We start from the raw sequence: 13,727 nt of genomic DNA, 5'->3' as shown, positions 1-13,727 counted from the left end.
TATTAGTTAATGCCAGTGCCATTCTTCCCATTGCTCCAAGGCAATCCAGGGGCATCCTTGACTCCTCCGTTTCTCTTACCCCAACATCTAATCTGTCAGGAAATCCTATTGGCTGTACCTTCAATTATATCTGACTACTACTAAGCTCTGCTGTCACACCCTAGTCTGAGCATCATCTCACTTGGATTACTGCAATAGCATCATCACTCGCTGCCCTGATGCTACCCCTGCCTCTCCCTGCCACAGTCTGTTTCCAACACAGCAGCCAGAATGATCCTTTAAGAATATGTAAGGTCGTGTCTTTACTCTGGTCAAAACCCTTCTTCGGTTTCCCACTCAGCTCAGTAAAGACCAAAGCCCTTTCAATAGCCTTTAAAACCTTGCATGATCTGGCCCCCTGAAACACTCTGTCTCCATCTCTTACTATTTTCCTCCCCACTCACTCTGCTCCTTATTTTTTCTTAAACACAACAGCCATGCACAGACCATTCCTTCTTCTTGGAATATTCCTTACCCTGATATTCACCTGGCTAACTTCTCTATCTCCTTCAAGTCTTAGTTGAATTGATACCTTCTCAATTACATTTACTCTAGTCATTTTATTTTGCAATACCCTCTCCTGATCCCTAAACTTTTTATCCCCCTTTCCCTACTCTGTCATTCTTTGGATTACTTTCCATATTTATTACCTTCTAACATACCATCCTGGATATTTTTCATTTGCTCATTCAGAGCCATTCTCTACCCTGCTGTATGCCCTGGGATAGTAAAATGTATGAACCACATCAGTAGGCTCCCTAGTCCTTCAGGTTCCAGTTGAGTGTAGCCAATGGGAGGCAACAGCGCTAGATCAGAGGGGAGAAAGGGAATGAGGCTGGGGTATTTATTTCCCCGGCTCCTTCCCTGCTGTGTCTCTACCATTGGCTGTTCTTCTCTACTGAAAGCCACATGGCCCTTTCTGAGTTCTGATAGCTATGCTCTTTGCTCTTTCCATCGGGCCTTCCATATAACAGCTCCCTGAAATTGCTACCCTGGGATTTTGCATCAACCCTTGTTGGTTTCCCTAAACCTTGCCCTTACCTTTTTAAAGTAGTGTTTTTATTAAGTTTTCATCTGTTTCCTACTGAGATCCTAGTTGAAATGTACTTATTTATTTTCTGTATTCCATAACAGTGACCGTTGACTGTTTTGTTCGTTGAACAGTACCTGGCACACAGTATACACTCAATACATATCTGTTGTTAGTATGAATAAGCAAATGAATTGAGAATTCTCATCGTGTCTTTTCTCCTTCCTATAATAATGTGGTTCTCTATACCCTTATTCAGATATTCTCCCAAATTTAAGATCATAGCTTATCAGTGTTGGAAAGTATTTTTGTGGGCATCTATTCTCCTGCTCAACAATCCTGAAAAGTGGTTATCTGGCTACACAGCCAGTGTCAGAACACTATTGCCTGTGACAGAATATTTTCATTTTCAAACATCACTAATTATTAAATAATATGTCATTACACTGAGTGAAAACTTCTCTCTCTGAAATTCACATCCTTTTCTCCTAATTCTGCCATCTTGCCTGTCTTTCCTTTGGCATTTTCCCTAACATTTGTACATAGCCAGGGCCCTCTGCGATTTTACTCTTTTTATATATATATAATTTTTATTGGAGTATAGTTGATTTACAATGTTGTGTTAGTTTCAGGTGTACAGCAAAGTGAATCTGTTATACATATATCCACTCTTTTTTAGATTCTTTTCCCATATAGGTCATTACAGAGTATTGAGTAGAGTTCCCTGTGCTATACAGTAGGTTCTTATTAGTTATCTATTTTATATATAGCAGTGTGTATATATCAATCCCAATCTCCCAATTTATCCCTCCCCTCCTTCCCCCGGTAGCCATTCATTTATTTTCTACATCTGTAACTCTGTTTCTGTTTTGTAGGTAAGATAATTTGTAGCCTTTTTTTAGATTCCACATGTAAGTGATATCATGTGATATTTGTCTTTGTCTGGCTTACTTCACTTAGTATGATAATCTCTAGGTCCATCCATGTTGCTGCAGATGGCATTATTTTATTCTTTTTTATGGCTGAGTAATACTCTGCTGTATATATATACCACATCTTCTTTATCCATTCCTCTGTTAATGGACACAACTTTACTATTCTTGAAGGTAAGCATCCCAGCTCTTTTCTGATAAACAGTACAATAATCCTTGGAACCTTCCTTTGGTCATGTTCCTCTTGATAAAAAGTCTGCAAAAAGTGTAATGCATAGAATTTAGTATATCATTTCAGATGTGGCCTGACCCATACAGAAGAAAACAGAGCAGACATCTCCTTTGATCAGATTGTCGCATTTGCATTAGTGCAAACTAGGGAAGCACTAGTTAATTGAATGTTATTATTATACCTCAGCTATGCACCAAGCATGAAGAAAGGCTCTCAGGCTATATGATACATGCAACAAACTTCCTTCACTGGAGAGGCTTGCAGCCTAGCGGGAGGGATCTAGACAGATAAACAAGTTAGAGTAATGGTGTGTCCTAGCTGGTATGATGGACGTGTGCACGTAGAATTGTTCAAAACCACATCACACGTTGAGTTACTGAAGCAATATTTATGGCAGTGAAAAAGATATTGAGTCAGCCTAGATTTTGATTCTACTGTATTCAACATTGTCAATTTGTTTACTTTTTGAAAATTTGATGAGCAAAACTAGATTTCAGTTGTTTCAATGTATTCTTCTCTGGTTGTAAACAAGGTTGACATTCACATCTTCATTAGCCATTCATATATCTTCTGCAGTTAATTTTTGATAATTATTTTTTACTATTTCTCTATTTGTTAGATTTTAAAAATTGATTTGTTAGAGCTCTTAGTTACTAAGACTAATCCTTTGTTATATAGGTTGCAAATATTTTCTCATTATTTGTATATGGTTGGATATGCTATATATATATATATATATTTTTTTTTTTTTTTTTTTTTGCGGTATGCGGGCCTCTCACTGTTGTGGCCTCTCCCGTTGTGGAGCACAGGCTCCGGACGCACAGGCTCAGTGGCTATGGCTCACGGGCCCAGCCGCTCTGCGGTATGTGGGATCTTCCCGGACTGGGGCACGAACCCGCGTCCCCTGCATCGGCAGGCGAGCTCTCAACCACTGCGCCACCAGGGAAGCCCGATATGCTATATTTTTATTATCATTTGGTTCAAAATATGTTCTACTTTCTATTGAGATCTATCGCCTATCATTTATCTGAGAGTACAATACTTAATTTCCAAACATTTGTGGATTTACCAGTTATCTTTTTTAAAAAATTGATTTCTAGCTTAATTTCACTGTGGTCAGAAAACATACTTTCAATTATTTTATCCCTTTAACATCTGTTGCAATTTGCCTTACGGCCCAGGATATGGTCATTTTTGGTAAATGTGCTCTGTGCAATTTGAAAAGAATATGTATTTTAGGTCAAGCTTTTTAATTATGTTGTTCAGATCTTCTATAATCTTGCTGATTATTTTATTGAAGTATAATTTACAATATTTTATTAGTTTCAGGTATACAGCATTGTGATTCAGTAGATTTACAGATTATACTCCATTAAAATTTATTATAAGATAATGGCTCTAATTCCCTGTGCTATACAATATATCCTTGTTGCTTATCTATTTTATACACAGTAGTTGTATCTGTTAATCCCATACCCCTAATTTGCCCCTCCCCCCTTCATTCTCCCTTTTGGTAACCACTAGTTTGTTTTCTATATCTGTGAGTCTGTTTCCATTTTGCATATACATTCACTTGTAAATATTATTTTTTAGATTCCACATATAAGTGATATCATACAGTATTTGTCTTTGTTTGACTTGTTTCACTAAGCATAATATTCTCTGGGTCCATCTATGTTGCTGCAAATGACAGAATTTTATTCTTTTTTATGGCTGAGTAATATTCTATTGTATATATGCATACCACATCTTCTTTTTCCATTCATCTGTTGACGGGCACTTGGGTTGCTTCTATGTCTTGGCTGTTGTAGCTAGTGCTGCTATGAACATTGGGGTGCATGAATCTTTTCAAATTCATGTTTTTGTTTTTTCTGGACATATATCGAGGAGTGGAATTGCTGGATCATATGGTAGTTCTATTTTCAGTTTTTTTGAGGCACATCCATACTGTTTTCCACAGTGGCTGCACCAATTTACATTCCCACCAATACTGTACAAGGATTCCCTTTTCTTCACATCCTCTCCAGTGTTTGTTATTTGTAGACTTTTTGATGATAACCATTCTGAAAGGTATGATGTGATATTTCATTGTTTTGATTTGCATTTCTCTGATAATTAGAGATGCTGAGCATTTTTCATATGCCTGTAAATCATCTGTGTGTCTTCTTTGGAGACGTATCTCTTCAGGTCTTCTGCCCATTTTTTGAGTGGGTTTATTTTTTTGATATTGAGTTGTATCAGCTGTTTATATATTTTGTATATTAATGCCTTGTAAGTGATATCATTTGCAAATATTTTCTCACACTCAGTAGGTTATCTTTTCATTTTGTCAATGATTTCCTTTGGTGTGCAAAAGCTTTTAAGTTTAGTTAGGTCCTATTTGTTTATTCTTACTTTTATTTCTTTTGCCTTAGGTTCAACTTGTGAAGATTTCCTATTTTTGTTTGTTTGAATAGATTTTTTTTTCATTTTTCAAGAATAAGTTAGTTGGGTATAAAGTTCTAGCCAGGTATTCATTTGCTTCAAATTTTGATGATTTAATTCCACTATATTTAGGCTTCTATTATATTATTAATAAGTCAGGCCAGTCTTATTTTTCCTCTCTTGAAGGAAATGTTACTTTTATCTGTGTTCTTTTATCATCTTGGTTTTGATTTTTAGAAAATTGTTATCCATACTTACATATAATTTTCTTTGTAGTTATAATTCTTGGGTTTCTTGGTGCTCCCTGAATTTCTGGTTTGATTTTTGAGTTTCTCATTATCTCTCTTCTTTCCTTCTGAGATTTCATTACATATGTGTTACAGTTTTACATTTTCCACAAATATTTTTATACCTTTTTATGTGAATTTAATTTTTTGCTCATCTTGTTAATTGGGCACACGTTGTGATACATACACATGCATGCATGGATGCGCGCACTCACACCTATACTAGTGTATATTTTTCTGATTCAGCTCTAGTGATTTACATAAGGATGTCATCTCATTTTGGAGTAAAGTGAAATAATTTAATAACGTTCCTCCAGCTATCTTGTATCAACCTCCACCATACATTTCTATGCTGGGAATACATTTATATTAATGATGTCTCAGTATAATGCAGTAATGTTTCTGTCACTTCCAGTTACTAAACCACCCTTATTTCAGTTTGGTAAGACTCTGACCAACTAATTTTATATTTACAATCTTAGAAACTAAGCCCCCCTCCTTTCTCACACAGGTTGACCTGTGAGTTAGAAAGGTGGAATGAAAATTGGTAAAGATGCATGGTTTGTACTTTCACTTTCCCATACCTTCTCCTGGGCAATTACTGTCCTAATGTTGGGCAGGAGTGGGGTTAGGAAAGGCAGTGATGGCCTTATTTAACTTCCTGTGCCAAGGTTGGTGGTATCTGTTGTTCTAGCTTATTGTATATAGATGTAGTATCTGTGGTGAGAGCTTCATAAAGACTCCCTGGAGAAAGGCTCATACCCAAGAAGCCCCTATAGGCATTGATGGCCCTTTGCTAGGATGTACTACATCTTCTGTTGTTGGTGTCTTGGTATATTCTTCTAATGCTCAGATGTGTTTGCATGATTCTTTCAGCGTCTGAGGCAAAACTTGGCCACACATTCCTCCCCTGCCTCCTCCCAATCCGTCTGTGCTCCTTGATCTCACAGAAAATGGGGACATAAGGAGGCAGCCCTTCTTTTGCCACCTGCACGTTCTATCATGTAGTTTTTCATTATTCCCCCATGTTCTTTTCCCCTGCTCCAGTAGCACAGAGCAGGTCTGTAAGCATAATGCCTAACAAAAAGCCAACTACGAGCCAAAAAGCCAATTTCCCTTCTTGAAGAGGCCACCATTATTTACAATCAATTCTTTGGACTCTTTCTCATTTGACTTTGGGAAGGTTCCCAGAAGGAGGTGAGAAGGAACAACTTTCCTAAAGTGGTCTTCCCTCAGAGGCGCCTTTATTTCTCCCAGTGGCTGTGGTGGTTGTGTAGTAAGGTGAGTCTTAGGGGAGTTATAACTGGTTCTAGAGTATACATCACTCAGCACGCCCTGAGGGGAGATAGCCTCAACAGTATGTAGCTTTCTAAACTTAAAATGTAGTATCTCAGCTTCTCGTACTCACCTGGAGTCTTAGTTACCTATTTAGTCCCTTGGCTCCTAATATCATTCCATTATACATAGAAACGCTATGTTTTTAGTGACAATGCCACAAAGGTTTATGTGGACTTGGAGACCAATTAAAAGCACGTGTATTATTTATATAAACTGTGCTTTTCAAGCCACATATTTCACATTTTCTGTTAGGTAATTTGTTTAAAAAACAAAATGTAAAACTATTTTTCTCTTCATTGAAGTTTTTCCTTATCCAATAGCCTAAGAAATGGTACACAAAGATTAGCATTTAAATGGCATTTCTTCTTTTTCTTTACATATCATCTTGAATATGTTGCTAGTTCTTATATTAATGGTTTGTGTACTCACACAGGATGGTTAGTAACACAGATATAATGAAAATGGGGGGGACAAAAACAAAATAATAAAATCATGGTTTTCTTCTATCTGTATCTCTGTGTACATCTAGACTTCGTAACTATTCCTATTTATTTTTATACTATGATTTTTGTTTGTAAACTACCAAGAGGTTAGGGGAGGACCTGGCTCTGAGATATCCAATATGATATTCAATTAATCAAAATTTTAAAATTTTAAAATTCAGGGGCTTCATTAATATGTATAAAATGGATAACTAATAAGAACCTGCTGTATAAAAAATTTAATTTAATTTAAAAATTTTTTAAAAAATGCAGGGCCTTCCCTGGTGGCACAGTGGTTGAGAGTCTGCCTGCCAATGCAGGGGACATGGTTTTGAGCCCTGGTCCGGGAAGATCCCACATGCCATGGAGCAAGTAAGCCCATGTGCCACAACTACTGAGCCTGCACTCTAGAGTCCACGAGCCACAACTACTGAAGCCCACACGCCTAGAGCCCGTGCTCTGCAACAAGAGAAGCCACCACAATGAGAAGCCTACGCACAGCAAATAAGAGTAGGCCCCACTTGCTACAACTAGAGAAAGCCCGTGTGCATCAACAAAGACCCAAAGCAGCCAAAAATAAATAAGTAAAATAAATTTATTTTAAAAAAATTTAAATTCAGTTCCTTGGTCACACTAATCACATTTCTAGTACTCAAGAGCCACAAGTTCCCAATGGCTACCATTTTGGGCAGCACAGATATAGAACACTTCCAACATCCCAGGAAGTTCTATTAAGTAGTGTTGATCACATAGAACTAGAACCCTGAGACAGGATGTAGATCTCCTATGTCAGGCAAGGCAATCTCAAAAGGTTCCAACAAAAACAATAATTGGAGGTACAATTAGACAAGTTAAGTCTGCATGAGAAAGGCTTAGTGGTTTGCCATAGGTAAGAAAGGCATGACATCTGAGGGTATAGGCAATAGTCAGAGGTCAAGACAAGGAAATCAGACCAGTCTGGCAAGAGAGTGGCTTTAGGGGCTGGGCGCCTAATCCAGAAAGCTCTAGCAAGATCCAAGCAGGATATGTTCTAATCCTTGATAGGACTAGACACATATAAGATATTGTGTCAAGAATTTAGTTAGGGGGACAGGAAGAATCCCCTGGGTGCTGGATTTGGAGTAATTTTAAGGTGAAGACTGTGGTTTATTTATGAGGACCTAGTCTGGAAGCCAATTAGTAGAATTAAATTATAATCTCAGAACAGGGCTAATTTGAGAGCAATTCAACTCCCTCTGATTAAGAATGTGATGTAAAGCAGAACCCTGAGGTAGGGTTTAGTGTCCTTTCTGTGGGATGGTAGGTATGCACAGTCTGAGATCAGTAGTTCATTTTATTTAGCTGAGTAGCAATATTTACATATACAATAAAAGAGGGAAAAGATGAATACCACCAAGCTTTATGATTCTACCTCCGTACCCAACCTAGAAAGAAATATGCAGTTTACCCTAACTTCTTATCTGATGAACTACTTTGAGATTCAAGTTTTCTTTCCAAGTAGTGTGATTAGGAACTTTCTAAAAAGTTTCCTACTTATCAGTTCTATTGGTGTTATTTTCATGTTTTACTTTTCAACTTTTTTTTAAAGCTTAGTCTGTGTTATTTCTCCAGAAATGCTGAACATCTAGTATGACAATTGTAATCATTCTTTTATATTCACTAGGATTTTAAGGTTGGTTCTCAGCTATCATATTTTGAAATACCGTACTTGCTTTAAGTTACCTAATCAAAATGTTATAGGTATCTTATAAAAGAACAATGAGTTCATTTTAAAGGGAAACAAAAGAAAAACCTATATGCTTAGTACTGAGATAGTAGTTACAATAATGCACTATATAGGGACTTATAATTTAGCCATCATGATTTCATAATCAATTGTTCCCCATTCCTCAGGGATTAAGAATATGGTTTCCACGGTAATTCTGGATTCTAAAAATGCTCTCTTTTCCCTAAATGAATAGTAAATAGTTTGAATAGAAAATGACCTGTTAACCAGAGTTATGCTTTAGTGTTATAAAAAGGAGAAATACACTACCTCTTTAAAAATAGACTAGACCACAATAGGTTCCAAGTCTGTAAAATCACAACCCCTTGATTGCCAGTGTTAACAAAAGCTTGTTCTTTAATTACCTATATTGCATTCAGCTTCTGTTTCCTTCCAAAACCCAATTATGGGTAATAGCAGCGGTAAGCTGTACTCTTGTTCTTTATGGCAGTTCATTTTAAAGTGCTCTGTTTGATCATCATTTGCCTTCATGACTTAATGAATCAGGTTCAGATTTTCATTGGACACTTCCAGTTTAGTAGTCTTCACCTTGCCTGTGTATATAAACGGAACTGTTATGTAATGTGGCTGTCTTTTTATATTTCCTAACCAGAGGCTGTTCCCTCAGTGATGGAAATCATGCTATTTTCCTAAGTACTTTCTAACAGTTTTTTTTTAAATGCAGTAATTCCAGTGCCTCACAGCAAAGGGATATTTTGAAATTTGTAGAAAAGAGATGGAGAACTTTTATTTATCCCTTCCTCCCACAGATCCATTTTCTCCCAGTGTGTTGTTCATTGCCTAATCATTCTCTGCAGCTCAGATTCATATGTTCTCCTGCAGAGACTAGCAGTCTGCCTTCTAGAGTTGAATCCAGAATAATTCAGCAGTCTAATTTCTGATTTAATTTTGCTTCTGTCCAACTGTGGTATAAACCTAGCTCTGAGAACTGAATAACTTGTGGCACTTTGCTTCAGTTGAAAATACTTATGTCTGTGTTCCTCATGTACATTGTTTCCATGAGTCATTGTTTCCATGATAACTAATGGGATCTGAGTGGAAAATGGAGAAAAAGACACATGTAAGATAAACAAGAAAAGACAGAAATTCAAACAGTAGGAAACCTATTGCTTTATTGAAAGTTAACTTCCGTATACTGTATGTACGTGGTAGGTGCTATTGTGAGATGGGAAAAGATGAGTAGTTTTTCATTTGCATCCATCCCTCTAATGCTCCTTCTTCTGCCTCCCATGTCTTTAGAATAGTCAAGGAAACACATGCACAGTGAGACAATGGGGCTGGCCTGCCACTATCTACTGTTATTTGTCACTATTTTGACTGAGTCATTTTCTGAAGAAAGGTCATTCTGATTTTGATGTATCCCTGAAAAAGACCCTTCCCCTGTATTGGTTAGTCAGCCTGGTAGAACCTTTCCACTCAGTGTTCATTGATGTCAGCAACACTGATGTCATTTGGGCTTATGTTAGAAATGCATGATCTCAATCTCCACCTCGGACCTACCAAATCATGGTGTGCATTTGGGCAGCACAGATATAGAACATTCCGTTGATAAGATCTCCAAAGAATTCATAGATGACTTAATAGACATTACACATAAACCCTTTTAGGTACAATGTATCTAGAGAGGTACATAATATATATGCAATAAAGCCTGAAAAAACATCTGATTTTTATAGGGTAGGAAGGATCTCTACTTTCTCATTTACTAATGCTTTATTTCATTTTTGGGTTTTTTTCTTTACTATTTGTTTTTTCATTTTAGATTTTAAAAAATTTTATTGAAGTATAATTGATTTCAATGTTTCAGGTGTACAGCAAAGTGATTCAGTTTTATTCTTTTCCAGATTCTTTCCCATTATTGGTTATTACAATATATTAAATATAGTTCCCTGGGCTATACAGTAGGTCCTTGTTGTTTATTTAATATATAGTAGTGTGTATCTGCTAATCCCAAATCCTTAATTTATCCCCTCCCCTTTGGTAACCATAGGTTTGTTTTCTACGTCTGTGAGGCTATTTCTGTTCTGTAAATAAGTTCCTTTGAATTTTTTTTTATATTCCACATATAAGTGATATCAGATGATATTTGTCTTTGTATGACTTACTTCATTTAGTATGATGATCTCTAGGTCCATCCATGTTGCTGCAAATGGCATTATTTCACTCTTTTATGTCTGAGTAATATTCCACTGTGTATATATATATACCACATCTTCTTTATCCATTTGTCTGTTGATGGACATTTAGATTGCTTCCTGTCTTGGATAGTGCTGCTATGAGCATTGGTGTGCATGTACCTTTTCGAATTAGAGTTTTCATCTTTCCCAGATATACACCCAGGAATGGGATTGCTGGGTCATATGGTAGCTCTATTTTTAGTTCTTAAAGGAACCTCCATACTGTTCTCCATAGTGGCTGCACCAATTTACATTCTCACCAACAGTGTAGGAGGATTCCTTTTCTCTGCACTCTCTCCAGCATTTATTATCTGTAGACTTTTTGATGATGGCCATTCTGACTGGTGTGAGGTGATACCTCACTGTAGTTTTGATTTGCATTTCTCTAATAATTGAAAGAAGGCTCATTTGGAATAGAAGTTTGCTTCAGTTCTCAGGCTTCTATATCTTCCCTCTAGCTTAGATTTGGGGTTTCTTCAAGTAGTCCTAAGGTAACTAATATTTACCTTCTATCCAAGCCACAGCCATTTTAACCATTTATATTCTGGGCATATGTTTTCTCTAAAACCTCTTCACTCTTTAGTCATTTATCACTTCTTTTCCCAGATAGTATAATAAGCAACCTCATAGGATGATGCAAGACAAGATATTTCTATTAGGACGAATCCAAGTTTTGATAAAATTCAGTCATTTTTTTTTTCTTCTTTTTTTTTTTTTTTTTTTTTTTTTTTGCGGTACGCGGGCCTCTCACTGTTGTGGCCTCTCCCGTTGCGGAGCACAGGCTCCAGACGTGCAGGCCCAGCGGCCGTGGCTCACGGGCCCAGCCGCTCCGCGCATGTGGGATCTTCCCAGACCGGGGCACGAACCCGCGTTCCCTGCATCGGCAGGTGGACTCTCAACCACTGCGCCACCAGGGAAGCCCAAATTCAGTCATTTTTAATGGAAATTTCTTCTCTTGAAAATGATCCAGGGACTTTCCTCGTGGTGCAGTGGTTGAGAATCTGCCTATGCAGGGGACGTGGGTTCGATCCCTGGTCTGGGAAGATCCCACATGCGGCGGAGCAACTAAGCCTGTGCACCACAACTACTGAGCCTGTGCTCTAGAGCCGACGAGCCGCAACTACTGAGCCCGTGAGCCACAACTACTGAAACCCGCACGCCTAGTGCCCATGCTCCGCAACAAGAGAAGCCACTGCAATGGGAAGCCTGCACACCACAACAAAGAGTAGCCCCCACTCACTACAACTAGAGAAAGCCCACTCACAGCAAAGAAGACCCAACGCAGCCAATAAATAAATAAGTAAATAAAATAAAATAAAATAACCCTTTACCCAAAAGCCATCAGGGAGTTTGGCCTTTAAATAAATAAATAAAACTCTATACCCATTAAATAATATTCCCTTTAAAAAAAAAGAATAAAATGATCCACAATGTCACGTTTAGCCTCAGGATGTATATATGTAAGTTATTCCTTCAGTTTTATTGGCTTCATGTTACCATTAACAAGAAATTTGCCACACTACAATTTTTCTTATTTTTTTTCCCACCAATTTTAAAATTGAAAATAAAATCAAAGGTGATATATTTTCCTCGTGTTTCCTTTCTTGGACATTTTCTAATCTAGTCTGATATAAATAAAGCTAGATGTTCGTAAGCATAATTGGTATTTTCATTCTTATCAAGGAGAAATGATTCTTGATGTTATAAAATGATCATTAGATGTTACCTTACCATGGAACAGTAGCATTCCATGTGCCCCTTTAGCTTACTTTAATGACATATTTTGACATTGATTTTTTTAACAGAGAAAAATTTCAAAGTAATATAATAGTAACATGTCGAGGGATCCAGCACAGATTTTGAAAATCCATACTTGATTATTTTTAAAAGCAGATATCTTTATTCCATTAGAAATAAAGATTTTCCAGTGACTTTCAGTACCTTTTATTCTGTGTGGCAGTGGTGAGTATTAAAATGCATTACATCTTTCTGTGTCCATAGGTTAATTTATACTGTTAGTCATTTGATCCTTCCTTCCTCCCCTCCTCCCTCCCTCCCTTCCTTCCTTCTTTCCCTCTTTTTTTCCCCCTTTTTTCAATGTATTAGTATTGATCCTCTTAGCTGACAGTCTATGTTGTACCAAAAAAATTCCATCCTTGATCCCAGAGATTTTTTTTAACCTGGGGCATTATAATTATGTTACTCAGGCTAATTCAGACATTTATTTGAGTAACTCTAAGGTGGACTTTTTATACAGCTAATAATGTTATGCGAGTACCTAGCCGTTTCTAAAACTTTGAAACCAAGTTAATTGAGAAAAAAATTATAGGGAGGCATTTCTTATTTTGTTTTTGCAATTTCTTCTTCATTGTTCTCTTCTCAGTTAATCCAACAGTCAACATTTATTACTAGCTAAGTGCCAAACATTGGCGAGACAGGGATGAATGGCCAAGAATGCTATATCTGACCTTAGGGAGAGAAAATGAGATAAATACCTTAACACAGAGCATCCTTAGTTTTCATCCTGTAGTCTGTTTGATCCCATTGAAAGCAGAAGAACAATAATTATTTCATGTTCATCTTGAACATATGATCATGCCACAGCCTATTAGAATAGGGAGTTTAATGTTTCTTGAGCTATTTAGACCTTATTTGTTTCAGTATAGTGAAACCCACTATATGAAACATATTGGAATATTTTCAAGGCATCTTTCAGGGATTAACACTCCTACTGCACTGTAATCTAGTGGTGCTGAAAGTAAAATAACAATAACAGAAACCCTCCATCTAGCTTTTTGTTATGCCGTATGTTAGACATTTACTAGACTGGATGGCTGCCTATGGTACCCAAATGATAAACTATTTAATCTGTGGTAAAGCATAATCCCAAAATCTAGTACTTTTCAGACGATCATGGAAAATGGTGTTTATGGGTTGGGTTTGTTTGTTTGCAATCTATAACTCAATTATTAAACTTCTCTATTTTTGCTAATTGGAGAA

The 13,727-nt window shown here is 37.0% G+C and overlaps 1 protein-coding gene across 1 annotated transcript in view; it reads left to right on the top strand.

The window, feature by feature from the left end:
* IQCM (IQ motif containing M) overlaps nt 1-13,727 on the top strand; it is a 351,685-nt gene that overhangs the window by 223,774 nt on the left and 114,184 nt on the right. The gene's annotated exons all lie outside the window — the stretch shown is intronic.

The sequence above is a fragment of the Phocoena phocoena genome, chromosome 5 (genome assembly GCF_963924675.1).
Source record: "Phocoena phocoena chromosome 5, mPhoPho1.1, whole genome shotgun sequence".
Classification (NCBI taxonomy): Eukaryota; Metazoa; Chordata; class Mammalia; order Artiodactyla; family Phocoenidae; genus Phocoena; species Phocoena phocoena.
Note: the sequence above shows the minus strand (reverse complement) of the source record. Positions and strands in the feature narration are given on the sequence as shown.